Raw genomic sequence first — 16498 nt, forward strand, 5'->3', positions numbered from 1 at the left:
GGGTCCCCCTGCTCTATTCTAGGTCCATGGGTCATTTCTGAGGATTCCTGGCCAAGCACAATGTATATTTACACACTGAAGTGTGTTGAGTTGCCTAATCACTACCCCCATCAGTCCAACTAGAAACAAAATGAAATGCTTATAAGCAGGTAATCCTAAAATAAGATGAAGAAAAATGAAATTTAAAGGAAATCTATGGTCACAGTGTACACTTTCATTTTATAACATCAACATTGTAATAAAATACATACAATACTTTTTTATGACAATCCAAGGTAAGATTACTTGAAAAGTCTGCTTTCATGTTGTGAATTCTGCTTGTGTGCTGGCCATCTCTTTCCACAGCTTCCTGGATTCCCTGCATGCTTTGCAACTTCTCTTCTGCTGTTTACGTTCAATTTCTAAGGACTATATATCCCATGGTACCTTGCTGCCTGCAAGCAGTGATTCTTGTTCTGACTCCGCCTCCTGTAACTCCTCCTCTCAGCACCTCTGTAGATCAGAAAGCAGGCTCTGTGAAATGTGTGACATAGCAGTGCCTACTCACAGGAGATAGTGACCACGTGTTACAGAATTAGGTAAGTTTACAACCCAAGATTGTTCAGAGTAAAAGAAGTAGGCTATAAATAATTGAAATACAGTGTGGAAATGAATATATGATTTTACATTTTTACCATAGATACAGTTTAAGGACACATATTAAATGTAATGTTCTTAAATAAACTGATACAGATCAAAATCTATATTTAAGAAGCTACCATAATTTTTTAAGAGGTAAAATTCTATCTTCTCTCCTTCTGTCTCTAGGCATATAATTTACAACTGTGAATTGCAAGTCATTTTCTAGATGACTGTGTTCAGTGAAGTGTTTCAAAACTGGCAGAGGCAGTAGTAGTTTCCCCTACATAGATAGGTTTTCCAGGACACATTAGTGCAGAAATGACAAGGGCTGATTACCATGTATAGTGTAGTCTGGTAGAGTAATTAATCCCAATTTTGGGGTATACAAAGTTCTTGCCTTTCATCATTAAAATACATTGGGGTTGATTTACTAAATCTAGAGAGTGAAAAATCTGGTGCAGCTCTGCATAGAAACCAATCAGTTTCTAGTTTTTTTTGGCAAAGCCTAATTGAACAAGCTGAAGTTAGAAGCTGATTGGCTACCATGTACAGCTGAACCAGAATTTGCACTCTCCAGTTTTAGTAAACCATCTCCAATAAATATATGTCAAATGTGGGTAGGAACCTCTGTTCTTATGACAGTTTACCATCCACTGTCAAAGTTCTAAACTCTGACCTGACCAGCCAGTCATTCAGTCTGCGATTCCACCTGGAGGCTTGTACTGGTACCAGTCATAATGATGACGTTTCTGCTTATGTCTTGACCTTAAAACGATCTTCTGGATACCCTCTGTCCCTAAGTTTATCCATTGTCTCTTTTGTCTCATTTCCAATCTTTCTCTATCACTGACTTCACTGAGGAGTATCTTCACCCTCAAAATCTGACTTTGCGCCACCAGCCACAGTAAAAAATGTCAAGCCTCAAAAATTGTTTCACATTTTGGGTTTGGAATTAATGTCAGTGTGAACATGTTCCTTGTCAACGTACACCCATGTGTCCAAAAAGGGAACCCATCATTTGTCCACCGTGATGTTACTAAACCCATGACCCTGCATCCACTATATTTGGTCTCCCACAGTACAAAGAACATGGAAATACAATTATTTTAGTAAATATAAACTGCTAACTACCTTTTCTCATCAGCAGTATATAGCAGTCTTGTGACTTCTATCTGTGCCTGGCCGAGTACTGGGTAAAGCTTGTAGGAGGAGTTTTCATTCTCCTCTGACTGTCCTATGAGGCTGCATGACACCTGGCCCTCTGTCTGGACAATGCTGATTGGCCCTGTGATGATAACATGCACCTTCTCAAAAAAAAAAAAACTCTCTAGCAATACACACCAAACTGTGCATGTGCAGAGTGCCCCCTAGGGTCTGTACTATCAGGAGATGGATTGAAGACAATAAATGAAGGGAAGGATCGGAGAAGACAGGATCAATCGGCCTTTTTACACATTGCCGAGGATTTACCCCCTTAGGTCCCTGAGTATAACAAGCATTAATTACTGCATATACAGACTGATTTTACTGTTGTGGGTTTAGTAACACTTTAATATAAAAGTAGTGAAAATTCCAGACACCATAAAACTCATAAAGGGAATCACTGTCACCCTGCTATAGGACAAATACACCATCTATATAGTGCCACCATACTAGTCAGTGCTGCATAAGACAGGGTTCACACAGATCCAGCTGGGGTTTGCAGTCCGGTGTCCAGTGCGTTTGTGTTCACCGGTTCAGGTGCAATTCAGGTGCAAATTTTTTACCTGAATTTACACCTGAACCGGACCCAAAAATGCACAAATTCGCACTGCAGCCGTCCCAGACATGTTTGAACTGTCTCCATTGAAAGCTGGTGACACTGACATGTTATGCGAATTGGATGTGGTGTAAAATGCATCCAATTCGCATATATGTGAATCCAGCCTAAGTGTCAGAAAAGATTGATGTGTTTTCAAAATTATCCATAAACATCCTCTGCATATAATGGAGTGACATTGGATCCCATGGCAACCAAAACACTGTAGAAAAATTACCCTAAAACAGGAACAGGTCATTGGCAAAAATAAGAGTAAGCACATCCCTGAAAAAAATTGGACTGATAGGTATGTATAAACCTCACAAACTACTGTAATTACAGATGACTCCATTCCTTACTTTTGCTCAATGGTAGCGTGGAGGCTTGAAAAATCCCTGGTAACCAAAAGACTATCCTATGCCCATTCAGCACAAAGATAGCATTTACCGTATATACTCAGGTATAAGCCAAATTTTTCAGCATATTTTTTCGTGCTGAAAAGCCCCCAGTGTTTCATACTCGAGTCACGGTCTCACTTACCTTTTACCCGGTCAGTGCGCATGCGCCGCCGCCGCTCGAGAAAGCCCGCGCACATTCGGCTATTCACAGGCAGACAGCGCATGTGCAGTGACGTGTTGGCGCCGGGCGGCGCCATTTTTAAATGTAAGGTGGAAAGAAAAAATGAACATTACAATATATGCCTAACAAGGACCAGTAGCGTACTGGTATGTTGCTGGACTTTGAGTGGTTATATCAGAATGATGCCTACAAGTTTAGACATAATTTTGGTATCCTTTTTTTTTCAGCCGGCGGTCAGCTTCATGTAAAAGCAGTCCTAGTTGCTAATTAGCTGCTAGACTGCTTTTACAAGCAGTGGAAGGGGACATCCCCCCTCCCCCGACATTCCATGGTTTTTACGGGCTCTCTTGTCCCACCGGGGAACCCGAGAATGCAACCGACGGTTCCGCCAGCTGACTATAGAGCTGATCAGAGACGAGGGCTCCACTCATCTCTATGGCCTAAGAAACTGGAAGCTACGAGCATTTCATGACTTCGGTTTCGCCGGATATAAACAGCACCATTGGGAAATTGGGAAAGCATCTTATCACACCAATCTTGGTGTGGTCAGATCCTTTAAGGGCAGAGGAGAGATCTAGAGTCTAATAGACTCCAAATTATTCAAAAAAGAGTACCTGACTCTACCTATTGCTATCATAGGGGATGTTTACATTCCCTGTGAAAACAATAAAAATGATTAAAAAAAAATGAAAGGGGCCGTGTAAAAATAAAATAAAAAAGCATGTCGTGTTTGGTATCTATGTACTCGGCATAAGATCATCATTTAAATGTTATCAAACATTTTGGCAATATAGTGTGTATTTGTGCATTAAAATGCAAAAAGTGTTTTTTCTTTCCAAAAAAATTGAGTTTGGAAAATCGCTGAGCAAATACTGTGTGAAAAAAAAATTACAACACCCATTATTTTAATCTGTAGAGCCTCTACTTTAAGAAAATATATAATATTTGGGGGTTCAAAGTAATTTTCTAGCAACGAAAAATATTTTTTTTCATGTATGCAAAAAGTGTCAGGAAGGGCTTGGTCTTCAAGTGGTTAGAAGAGTGGGTGATGTGTGGCATAAGCTTCTAATATTTAACATAAAATGCCAGGACAGTTCAAAACCCCCCAAATGCCCCCTTTTAGGAAAGTAGACACCCCAAACTATTTGCTGAGAGGCTTGTTGAGTCCATGGAATATTTTATATTTTGCCACAAGTTTCTGAAAAAAAAATTTTTTTATTACACAAAGTTGTCACTAAATGATAATCGCACATACCATGGGTATATGTAGAATTACACCCCAAAATACATTCTGCTGCTTCTCTTGAGTACGGGGATACCACATGAGTGAGACTTTTTGGCAGTCTAGCCGTGTACAGAACCCCAAAAACCAATCACTGCCTTCAGGCTTTCTAAGGGGTAATTTGGGGAGTGAAATCAACAAAGGCGGTGATTGGTTTACGGGGTCCTGTACGCGGCTTGACTGCCAAAAAGTTTCACACATATGGTATCCCCGTATTCAAGAGAAGCAGCAGAATGTATTTTGGGGTGTCATTTCACATATACAGCTGCAAGAAAAAGTATGTGAAGCCTTTGGAATTACATGGATTTCTGCACAAATTGGTCATAAAATGTGATCTGATCATCATCTAAGTCACAACAATAGACAATCACAGTCTGCTTAAACTAATAACACACAAAGAATGAAATGCTGCCATGTTTTTATTGAACACACCATATAAACATTCACAGTGCAGGTGGAAAAAGTATGTGAACCCCTAGACTAATGACATCTCCAAGAGCTAATTGGAGTGAGATGTCAGCCAACTGGAGTCCAATCAATGAGATGAGATTGGAGGTGTTGGTTACAGCTGACCTGCCCTATAAAAAACACACACCAGTTCTGGGTTTGCTTTTCACAAGAAGCATTGCCTGGTGTGAATGATGCCTCGCACAGAAGAGCTCTCGGAAAGGCCTACGATTAAGAATTGTTGACTTGCATAAAGCTGTAAAGGGTTATAAAAGTATCTCCAAAAGCCTTGCTGTTCATCAGTCCATGGTAAGAAAATTGTCTATAAATGGAGAAAGTTCAGCACTGCTGCTACTCTCCCTGTAAAGATGACTGCAAGAGCACAGCGCAGACTGCTCAGTGAGGTGAAGAAGAATCCTAGAGTGTCAGCTAAAGAGTTACAAAAGTCACTGGCAAATGCTAACATCCCTGTTAGCAAATCTACAATACGTAAAACACTAAACAAGAATGGATTTCATGGGAGGATACCACAGAGGAAGCCACTGCTGTCCAAACAAAACATTACTGCACGTTTACAGTTTGCACAAGAGCACCTGGATGTTCCACAGCAGTACTGGCAAAATATTCTGTGGACAGATGAAACCAAAGTTGAGTTGTTTGGAAGAAACACACAACACTATGTGTGGTGAAAAAGAGGCACAGCACACCAACATCAAAACCTCATCCCAACTGTGAAGTATGGTCCTGGGGGCATCATGGTTTGGGGCTGCTTTGCTGCGTCAGGGCCTGGACGGATTGCTATCATTGAAGGAAAAATGAATTCCCAAGTTTATCAAGACATTTTGCAGGAGAACTTAAGGCCATCTGTCTACTAGCTGAAGCTCAACAGAAGATGGGTGTTGCAACAGGACAATGACCCAAAGCATAGAAGTAAATCAACAACAGAATGGCTTAAACAGAAGAAAATACGCCTTCTGAAGTGGCCCAGTCAGAGTCCTGATCTCAACCCGATTGAGATGCTGTGGCATGACCTCAAGAAAGCGATTCACACCAGACATCCCAAGAATATTGCTGAACTGAAACAGTTCTGTAAAGAGGAATGGTCAATAATTACTCCTGACCGTTGTGCACGTCTGATCTGCAACTACAGGAAACGTTTGGTTGAAGTTATTGCTGCCAAAGGAGGTTCAACCAGTTATTTAATCCAAGGGTTCACATACTTTTTCCACCTGCACTGTGAATGTTTACATGGTGTGTTCAATAAAAACATGGCAACATTTCATTCTTTGTGTGTTATTAGTTTAGGCAGACTGTGATTGTTGTGACTTAGATGATCCAGCTTTACACTTTCTGGATCAAAGTCGCATCAAAGTAGTGCAGGCATCTTTTCAAAGTTTTTCAAAGTGGCATAGATGGGAACGGGTGCCATTGAAATCAACAGGCTGTGACTTGTCATGCGACTTTATGTGTCCAAAGTCACATGACAAGTTGCACTAGTGGAAACTGAGCCTTAAACTCATTACTCACATCTATTGAGCAATTGAAATCCATCTGTATCTTTCTAAACTTTCAGAAATGTTCTTTTGTACCATATTTCTTTCATATATTGTGCCGGCCATGTGACCCTCTCTCTCTCTCCCCCTCTCCCCCTCTCTCTCTCTCTCTCAGGGGAAGCTGCTGGCCTAAACGAGGCTATGAAGACAGGAGGAGATCATGGTAAAGGATAGGAGGGATGGAGTGGGGCTGGGCAGGTCTAGGCATGCCTGTCTAAGAAAGTCTGGCAACCATTTCAGGAAGTGAAAGACAGCTTAGCAAAATTCAGATAAAGGTAAATAGCATTGTCGGTGAAGAATAGAAAGAAGCTGTTTGTCTAGTTTAGATAAGACAAGCAGTTTAGAATAGACAAGCAGCTAGCCAAAAAATGAATAATATCAAAGATAAAAATATTTAACATACTATTAATAGGAAAAAAAAATTATTTTTGACTGGAGTTTCCCTTTAAAGTGATTGTAAACTATTACCTTGTAAAACAACCCATTTAGTTTAACCACTTCCCACCCGCCCTATAGGCGATTGACGGCGGGAATGTGGTTGCATTATCCTGACCGGACATCGTATGACGGCGGCAGGATAATGCGCTCTGCGTAGGCTCTTTACTATGTGACCAGCTGTGTCCAATCACAGCTGGTCACATAATAAATAGGAAGTGCCATTGATCGGCTTTCCTTAGTTCGTGCCTGAGAGGCACGAGTATAGGAGAGCCGAACGGCGGCTCTCCTGACAGGGGGGTGTGCACTGTTAGCACTGACAGGGGGGTCTGCACAATTACCAGTGCAGATCATTAGGGGGGGTGCCACTAGAACCACCAGGGATGCCCACCCATGACCCCAGGGATGCCCACCCATGACCCCAGGGATGCCCACTATGGCCACCAGGGATGGCAATCAGGGCTCAGGGAGCCCACCAGTGCCCTCTCCATCAGTGCTGCCCACCAGTGCCCTCCCCATCAGTGCTGCCCACCAGTGCCCATCATTGCCATCTATCAGTGCGCCCCACCAGTGCCCATTATTGCCCACCAGTGCCGCCTATCAGTGCCCATTAGTGCCCATCAGTGCCGCCCATCAGTGCCGCCTATTAGTGCCCATCAGTTCCGCCTATCAGTGCCCATCAGTGCTGCCTATCAGTGCCCATCAGTTCCCATCAATGCCGCCTATCAGTGCCCAGCAGTGCCGCCTATCAGTGCCCACCAATGCTGCATATCAGTGCCCATCAGTGCTGCCTATCAGTGCCGCATATTCCTGCCACCCCATCAGTGCCTCCTCATCAGTGCCTGTCAGTGTGGCCTCATCAGTGCTCATCAGTGCAGGAAAAAACTTATCTATTTACAAAATTGTATAACATTAACAAAAAAACTTTTTTTTTTTTCAAACTTTTTTTATTTGTTTAGCAAAAAAGAAAAAACCTTGCGGTGATCAAATACCATCAAAAGAAAGCTCTATTTGTGGGGAAAAAATGACACAAATTTGGTTTAGGTACAGCGTTGCATGACCGCGCAATTGTCGTTAAAAATGCAACAACACTAAAAGCTGAAAATTGGCCTGGGCAGGAAGGGGGTGAAAGTGCCCTGTATTGAAGTGGTTAAAATTGAAATGAAAAGCAAAAAATTTGTTTACAAATTTAAAAAAAAAATGATACATACCTTTTTTTCCCTTTTTATAAGTGATCACATTTCCTCTGTTCTCAGCTGCATAAGAGCTGGGGGAGGAGAAGCAACAGTACACTGAGCTTCCTAGTGAAAGGCTGTGCAGCGGGCTGTGTCAGGATCAGTCTGATCTTTGGAGGAGAGCAGGCTGAGTTTCCACTTTCCAGCATAGTAAGTGAACTGACAATGGTGTGACAATGGTGTGCTCTCCTGCTTAGTGTGGTCAGTTTTTATTAGGGCAAGCAGAGGGACTGGCAGGAACACCAGGGATATCACACAAAGCAAGCAATGCAAGGAGAATAGGATACTTTTACATACAAGTACATGGTACAGCAGGCACATACTGCATTAGAAGTATGAAATGTTGGGAAAACAAACACGTTAATACATTCTCTGCATAAAGGTTAAAAAAAGCCTTCCGTGATCATCTCCCCTCATCCCCCACTAAATACTCATCTGAGTCCAATCTCGATCCAGCGCAGTGCCCGAGAGCAGTGGTGCTGTTTTCTCTCCCTCTCTAACAGGCACAGAGACAGCAGCATAATCCAATGGCTCCTGCTGCTGTCAATCAAATACTGTGAGCAGCGAGTGGGACCAAGTCATGTTATGTGTGTTTCTGTGGACCCCAGAAGAGGAGGTACAGGGCTGCTCTGTGCAAAACCCTTGCATAGAGCAGGTAAGTATAACATGTTTATTATTTTAATAAAAAAAATATACCTTTAACAACCACTTTATTGTTTTAATGCCCTTTGACACCCTGCCAATTAGGAGTTCCCCCAGGACATAGAAAATTGGGGAAACCACTTTGCTTTTTTTTAACTGACAAACTTTTTTTTCTAACATAGTATCTGATATTGTTTCTGGAATTCCACATGTCAACCAAAAATGTACTTTCCACTGTACAGTATATGGCAGAACAACCAATATAATTCTTGTTCCAACATACAATACTATAATGATCTTCTTGAGGATAAAAGAGTACACAAAGAAATAGATGAAGACAGGAACATTGTACGTCCCCTTCTCTTCTCAATACCATCTCCACAGTAGAAAGAAATGAAAAAAAAAAAGCATTGGCATGTTTTGTCCCAGACATATGCAAAAGTTCAGGTATTAGTATAAAGCGGTCATAGACGGAGCAAATTTCTCTCCTGCCACCATGGGCACAGTTACTGTTAGGCCCTGTTCACACCTGGGCGTTTTTCAGCTCGTAAAACGCTCATCTCTGAAGTCTCAAAATGCCCAATAAGCAAAATCCCATTCATTTCAATGGACCCTGTTCACATATGAGCGTTTTGTCGCCTGGAGCTCAAAAAAGTGCATGAGCTTCTTTTTGGGCAGATTACAGGCGTTTTTGTTAGATGTCAATGCCTGCCTTCAAACACCTGCAAAAAACGCCTAAAAAAAGGACCGAAAAACGCCTGAAAAAAAACCTAAAAAATGCCCAAAAAAACGCCTGAAAACTATACACTCAGGTGTGAATGGAACATTAAGAGGAAAATCCCTCCTTATGAGCCATTGTGTTCTCCTGGCTGGAGAAGCCGCCCCTGCCGGGAATACACAGTGATTATTTCTAGTGGCTTTAAAAGCCGCTAGGGATAATTTCATGTAAAATCCGGCAGGCTGGCTGTACCCAAGTTGAGGTTCGTTGAGATTAAAACTTTAAGTGGAATCGTAGCATGAGGGATTGGCTGGTCAGGCCAGAATTTAAAAAACTTTGACAGTGAATATGAAACATTCTTTTCTGGGCCATACATGTACTGGTCCCTACCCATGTTGGACTTGTATTTAATGTTCTTTGTTATTAAAGGCAAAGATTTCGTACACCCCTCATCCAAGGATAATTACTCCATCAGACGAAATTATACTTGCCTATCATGCTTTGTCATTTATGCACTAATGTGTTTCTGAAAACTTATCTATGTAGGCAAAGGCGTGCGCAGGGGAGGTGCCAGGGGTGCGTGGGAACAGCCTAATCACTATGTGCAGTGCCGATTTCAACCTACTACCCATGCTTCCTCCGTGTTGACCCCCCGCCTCCTCTCTTCTCCTCCCACCTGCTGTTGGAGATGATTTAGGATGGAGAATGGGGGAAGAGGCTAGTAAATACACTATAATTCCAAAAGTATTGGGATGCCTGTCTTTACACGCACATGATGACGCACACTTTAATGGCATCCATTCCTTGGTCCAATTATGCAATCATGCAAAAGTCATTAAAAGTCTATTATCATTATCAAATTTTGCAAATGTCTATATTTAGATATACTTGCTTTAAGCTAAGAGAGAGAGCAAATATATTGCATTGCACAGTCTCACCATTCTTACATATTTTAGGCAGTCAGAGCTACAAGGAAAGCATTTTGGTAGGTATGCAAAAAGAAGAGCACAGGCTGGATCTCACATTAGAGCTCATTAGCAATCTAATGAGAAGTCTGTTGCTAGGGGAGAGATAAGGCAGGAAGCAATAGAACTGGACACAGAGGCCTATTTATTACATCTTTTTTTTTAAGGGACCCCAGTTTTCTCCCAGAATGTAAGGTTAATTCACAAATGGTATAAAATAAATATTTATAAATATAAAGTTGCGCTCAACCAAAGTACACTTGAATAAAACCAGAGAAATATATAATAGATATAAAGTGCATAAGTGAGTACATAACTCAAATGGGATTGCAGATAAAAGTGCAAAAATGTATATAAATACAAATAAATATACGTGACTTATGCAAATATTAAATAATTATAAATATTTATAGATAAAGGTGACAGTCCACAGTGTATAAATAGTCATTCAATAGATGACAATCAATTGGGTGAAGTCCAATAAGAAATGTTAGGGATTGATAGTAGCAGCAAAACCAGCACTTGATATTGATCTTCAAAAACCTCCACCAGAAAAAAACAAGATCACCTAGTGTGCACTAGAGGCTTACCAGATGGAGTAGACCCCTTGATTATAGGGGGTCAGTTCAGGCAGGGAATCACAAACAATCGATACCAGGTATTCAATTGGCACCTCCCATACACCTCCAGATGTCCACCTATATGTCTCCTTATCGCCGGTGATAGATCTCTCAGACACCTTTTCCTCATGTCTGCATTAGAGGATGCAGACATAAGGAAAAGGTGTCTGAGAGAGCCTGGTTGATAAGTTGTGACTGGAAATCTCTTCGTTTTTTTGATCTGCGTCCGCCCTTCCAGTGCTCCTTACCATTAAGACCAGTTATAAGTGGAGGCGGTGACCACTTTTTGCATTATCATTGATATCTATATTGAGCCAGGCAACGCACTGACACCCTTGCCGCCATTGTGCGATGTGCTGGGTGTTCAGTGTGACCCTGTGCCTTTAAGGAGGGGTGGGCTCCCTCTAGTCAACTGTCCTCCATCTATCCCATTAGATGCATGTGCTCTCATTGTAGAGACTCTTTAAATTGTAGAGTTAGGGACTGCAGATTACAGGGTGCCTTGCCGGGGGCCTACAGCTTACGCATGTATTTGCAAATGTGTGCAACCAAACCCCTGTTTTTAACGCATACTGTTAGACAGTTCAATTCGGTTGGTCGCTGGCTGGTTGGTAAGTTGTGATTGGAAATCTCTTCGTTTTTTTGATCTGCGTCCACCCTTCCAGTGCTCCTTACCATTAGGACCAGTTATAGGTGGAGGCGGTGACTACTTCCATAGACAGCCTGCCTTTTTTTTTTTTTTTATTAAATTGAGCTGGGTGGAAAATTGTTGGCCAAACAGCAGCTGCATCCAATCAGATGGAGGGGCTGTTTGGGTATTCTGACAGCCGCTATTGCCAGCCATTTAGAACACAATAGCGACATTGGGAGATTTGTCCATCCATGCCAAATACGGTTAAATGGCTAGAATTAGATATATTGTAATGAAATCCTATTAATTCTCAGAGGAGAACTGGTAGTCTCTTGTCCTGAACATGCACAGCTTGTAAGCAGGAGAAATAGCTGGATGGGTACTGTCCTAGCTGGTAGGGTAGAAGTTAATGCTTTTCCTGGTTCTTTGTGTTTTGGCAGGTTCTTCTCTGGGTCCGACCCACTAATCCTGTGATATATAAATGTGGGACAGTGATCCAGTAAGCTGAGAACCCCCGAAGAGGTAGTTAAGGATGGTTCTGGGATTTTTTCCCGTGGGGAGTCCAAGAGACAGAGAAGGTTGAACCCGTAAGGGAGAGAGACAGTGAATGATACCTGCGAGGAGCAGAAGAAAATTGCCTATCACCATCAGGATGTAAAGTCCTCTGAGCCTGGGGTTTGCCCCGAAGACACCAACACATGAGTATGCCTCTGAAGGACTTACATCTGCATGAGGGTGCCTCTGAAGGAATATAGTTGCACGAACAGGTATGCTTGGGCATCTCAAGCCTGTAGTTAGGAGCAGGGAACATAGGAAATATCCTGTTCTTGTATATTGGACTTTGAATGTTCTTTTTGCACTGTTCTTAAGTAAAGTATTGAAAGGTTGTCCTTGCCTGATCTGAAGTTACTGAAAGGAATGTAATGCAAGTAACTGGCACAAATAGTTCCCTGAATGGATCTTGGACTCACATTGGAGTATGAAGATATTAGTGTGGAGTGGAGTATTGTGAAGACACAAATGGTTACCTAAGGTAACGGAAGTTAACCAAGCAGCCGGTTGGTAGCGTGTACCTATTATAGGTGGAATGGACTCTAGCAGCAAGGGAGATGTTGTCGGCACTCCTTTAGCCAACAGTCTGTCTCCCAGAGCAACGGGAGCAGATTTGCACTGTAGAGATTTCCAACCTGTATAGAGGTATGGAAGTTCAAGAGTTAAGTTAAGTGCAGGTGTGGAGCCCACTCCGCTACTAGGGAGTAGCAGTGGAAAACGCTGGACAGGTGGATGTGGACATAAGCTCAGCATGTCTCCTAAATGCAGATTACAGAGAAGGTGTACATTGTCACAGGGAACCAAGAGTTAACTAGAGAACAGTTCCAGTTCAAGTGTACATGGTGTAAGTTCATCTCTAAGAGAGGCCCGCCTTAAGGTCGAATATTCACTCATGGTAGCCTTAGCCTTATCCCAGTGCATTAATGAAAATGGCATAACAGTAAAGGTACCCCATGTGTAGTGAAGTGACTCAGTACAAAGTGCCTAGAGCAGCCCAGAAGAACCCACCTCAGGGTAGGCCTCTCATGTAGCCCTTGTTTGAAGCTCAACAAGGAGGGAAACATGGAGGATGTGACAAACAACCACCACCCTACCCTTACAAGCGTTCCTTTTAATGACCAGGTGAAGTTTCTGTAACATGTTATAAAACGAAGAAACATATGTACAGTACTATGCCTAATTGCATTAAATTCTCTAACTTATGTCTCCCATCTCAAGGAAATTCAAAAAGAAAGGCCTTAGAGATCCCGGGTCCCTTGTGAACCAAATTTCAGAGAAAGGAAATTGATTTTCTAGTTGAAAGCTCCTCAATATTCTTTGAAAGCACATGTCAGAGTAATTGCATGGATACTGAATGTGACTGGGCACATAAGCGGCAGACCATTCCTCCTCCTCGATATACATTTCCTCTGAGGTCGTGACCTACACAAACTATTTGTATAATAGCTGTAAGTGATAATGTTGGAGTGAATATGTTTCACCCTGGAATGTGTTTCATTAGCTTCCCACATTAAGTAACAGCTTGCAAAGTATCAGAGCAGCATTAACAGACAATGTTTTGTCAGTGCCAGCTTTTTCACCAGTTTATCCCATTATGCGTGGCTACTGCACTTAACATGCTTTAATAGAGTGACTAGACACTAGACTAGAGGAATACGATAAGCTAACAACAGTAAGTAATGAAGGATGCATGTTCTTGATAGTTCTTCAAGTGTATCTAATCAAATGTATCTCAATAATAAAAATGTATATTGTGGCTGAACAGTCCTCAAATGTGGTAGTTGCCTTAGTTTGCTTCTTTTAGACTTTTTGTCCTCTATTTTGACTTGGTCATCATGCCATTAACATCTTTCCTGTTCTTGAAAACTCTATTTATGAAGGAGCAGCATTCTCACCAGTGGCGGCTGGTCATATGGGGCGCAGGGGCGCCACCCCCCCCTATCCATGCAACCGGCCCCCTAATCTACATGCGGGGCGCCGGACGCATGGAGTTCAAGGGGGCTTTTTTTTTTTTAACCATGTGATTAGAGCCAGAGTCTCTCACAGGCAAAAAAAAAAGGGTGTGCTTGGGGCACAGAGCAGTGCGCCCCGAGCCCACCCAGTTGTGTGACAATAGCGAATGAAAATTCGCTATTGTCACATGGATCCTCCTTCTGGCCAATCAGGAAGCGGGTTTTGAGACCCATTTCCCGATTGGCCGAAAGGAGAAGCCATGCCATTGGGCATGGAGGAGGAGGGAGGAGACGCAGAAGACAGGGGGAGGAAGCCGAAGCTGCCGCCGCCTGCTGCTGCATCCAGGCAGGGTGAGCGAGCGGGGGGGGGTCCTGTCTGTCCTGTGTGTCCTGTCCTGTCCTCTCCACTCCAGTCTCCTGTCTCGCTGTGGCCCGGGGGGGGGGGGGGATAGTGTTCAGTATGGTGCTGTCGGTCTGCCGCTCCCCCGGCCCATGGAACACCATGGATTCTCACTCTAGGCTTCTTGTTCCTGATTTGGACTGCAGATCACTACCACACTTTGTCTTTTCTATAACTTAGGTAGGAGGTGTTTGGTAGCTCACAGAAGATAACTGAGAAGGGCTGATAACACTGCTTTGGATTTCAGTGCAGCAGATGCAGTGTGCAGAGAACATTAGGAGCTTACTGCCTGATAGATTGACAAGTATTTTAAAGAAACAAAGGAGAAATATGTATGTATTTCATAGATGTAAATGTTTCTTATTTATTTGTGCATTTATTTGCATATTTATTTATTCATTTATTCAATTTGTTCACATGTTTTCTCTAGCTCATCCTTGTCAAATGCATTACAGTGTATGAAAAGGCAAAATGTTTCTTTTTTAGTTTTGGAGAGAGTAAAGAAGGTATAGACCCTTTGTGAAGTTTTTTTTTTTGCTGTTTGTGTTTCAACTATGGAGATTCCCCCTCACTTTTTGTGCTCGTAATCAATGTAACATTTGGGGTAGTGGGGGAAATAATTGTTTGATTCCCTGCAGATTTTGTAAGTTTGCCAACTTACAAAGAAATGAAATGTCTATGATTTTTATCATAAGTGTATTTTAAGTGATAGAGACAGAATATAAACCAATAATCCAGAAAAAAACATGATACAAATGTTACTAAATCAGAGAAAAATAGTCTGTGTGAGATCTGGGTGAGAGATCAGAAACACTATGACTATGTTTCACATAGAGGGAATGGGGGAGGGAAGGGGGAAAAAGGGGGGGAGGGGGAACGGAAAGGCAGGAAAGAGAGGGAAAGGGGAGAAGAAAAAGGGGAGGGAGGAGGAAAGAAAAAGGAAAGGAGGGGGAAGGAGGGTGGAACAAAAGGGTGGTGGGAAATTAGGAGAGGAGGGCTGGTGGGATTTTAGCGGTACTGTAGACCTGGAAAGTATGCAAGTGTTTTATATAAAATGTATAAATTTATTGTACATAGTTAAAATCACAAAAAACATACAGCTGAGACATACAATTGAAGTGCAAAAACATCCATCATTGTATCCAATGTTGACATACAGGCAAGAAAAACAGGCAATAAATGTAAACACATAGGACAATAACCGGTGGTCAGATGAGCACCTGGCATCTACCCAACATGTTTCGCGGACAATTGGATCCGCTTCTTCAAGGGTTTTGATACAAGATAATATTATTTTTGCCTTAAAATTCCTTTGTTATAGAAAATATTCATTAGAATACTACAAATAAATTAATGCGTCTGGAGGTCACTTCAAGCAAATATCTCTAATATCAATAATGATACAAATGTTATAAATTGATTTGCAGTTCAGTGATAAAATAAGTATTTGATCTCTAAGCAAAACATTTTTCTTCCTTCGAACATGGCGAGTCCCCCTCAAGAAGGTACATGTATGAACATCTAAATGATTCAGAGAAGGATTGGGAGAAAGTGCCGTGGTGGGATGAGACCAAAATTGAGCTCTTTGGCATTAACTGGACACGACGTGTTTGGAGGAAGAAAAATGCTGACTATGACCAGAAGAACACCATCACCATCCCTACAGTCAAGCACGGAGGTGGAAACATGATCCTTTTGGGCGGTTTCTCTGCTAAAGGTACAGGCTGAATTTGCCGCAATCAGGGGCAAATGGACGGGGCCATGTATTGTATTGTATATTGGATGACAACCTTCTTCCCTCCAGAACACTGAAGATGGGTCGTGGATGGGTCTTCCAGCATGACAATGACCTAAAATATACCACCAAGATAATAAAGGAAAGTCTCAAGAAGAAGAACATTAAGGTCATGGAGTGGCCTAGTTAGTCTCCAGACCTTAATCCTAGAGAAAATTTATGAAGCTAACTGAAACTTCGAGTTGACAAGAGACAGCCAAGAAACCGTAAGGATTTAGATAAGATCTGTAAAGAAGAGTGGACCACAAAATCCCTCCTGAGATGTGTGCAAAC

This window comes from Pelophylax lessonae (assembly GCF_965119305.1).
Source record: "Pelophylax lessonae genome assembly, chromosome: 1".
NCBI classification, from domain to species: Eukaryota; Metazoa; Chordata; class Amphibia; order Anura; family Ranidae; genus Pelophylax; species Pelophylax lessonae.